This window comes from Capsicum annuum, unplaced genomic scaffold (assembly GCF_002878395.1).
Source record: "Capsicum annuum cultivar UCD-10X-F1 unplaced genomic scaffold, UCD10Xv1.1 ctg5355, whole genome shotgun sequence".
Lineage (NCBI taxonomy): Eukaryota > Viridiplantae > Streptophyta > Magnoliopsida > Solanales > Solanaceae > Capsicum > Capsicum annuum.
In genome coordinates, this window is record NW_025861658.1 from 177481 (window position 1) to 178785 (window position 1305).

The window sequence follows — 1305 nt, forward strand, 5'->3', positions numbered from 1 at the left end:
AAATTAGGAAACTTACCTTACAGAGATTAAGGATAACTTCTTAGGTATGATAAAGAAGTTTGACTCTCATGTAACTGCGATCCAGCATTTAGAGACACAATTTGAGCATATGTCTACTACTTTAAATCAGAGGCAGTCGGGTTCCCTTCGGAAAAACAAGGCCTAGAATTCATAGAAAAGTGGTCACCGTATCTCTATTAACAATTGAAGTGGTAAGTCTATTATTGATCCCTCGTTGCCTACCATAGACGTGCCAAAAAATGATAGTAATATGGTTGATGAGACACCTATCATGGAGTCAAACAAGGTGATAGGTACTGATGATAGTGTTTATACAAATAAAGGTAAGGGAATGGTCCATGAGCCTTTAGTGAATCAACATCGATAACAGACCCTTTTTTTTCCCAAAGTCTGAAACAAAAGAAAGAGGAAAAAGTGTTCAAAAGGTTCATTGAGATACTAAAAGATCAGAGTTTGAACACCCCTCTCCTTGAGGCATTGGAATAGATGTCTTATATGCCAGGTTTATGAAAGAATTAGTGACAAAGAAGCGAGTAGATAGTTTTGAGGATGTTGGTCGATTGCACTATTGTAGTGCAGTCACTTCTAAGCCTCTAGCCTAGTAAAAAGTGATCCTGGTGTGTTTATGATCCCATGTACTATAGGGAAATCCAAATTTACTAGAGTGTTATGTGACTTGGAAGACAACATCAATTTGATGCCACTAGATATATCGAAGCAATTAGAATTAAGCCCACCAAAGCTAACTACCATGCTTTTATTGATGGCAGACCGCACAGTAAAAAAACCTATGGGTATTTTCTTTGATCTGTTGGTGAAGGTTGATAACTTCATTTTTCTAGTTGATTTCATTATTCTGGATTATAAGATTGACTTCGAGATGTCCATCATATTGGGAAGACTGTTCATGGACAGAGGTAGAGCGATGGTTGATATGAAAAAAAGGGAGCTTAAGTTTTAAGTCAATAATGAAGAAGTTAGCTTCAACATCTGAAGAACTATGAAACAGCCTACCGATATGAGGTTGGTGTTGATTATCGACGGTATTGATGATCCTAGATGTTATTCCTTTGGGTACCTTGATGAATTTTGATTAATTAATTTACCCCCGTCAGCCATGACATTTAATCAAGTGCTTCATAGGAGACAACCCATGGGTTTGTTTGTGAAGTCTGAGTAACCAGAATAACAACGTCATGCTCCGATGTTTAATCAAGCAATGGGGAAAGGCAGCCTACTATTTTAGTGTCCAAACTTGTTTTTCTTTTTATAGGTAATATAGAT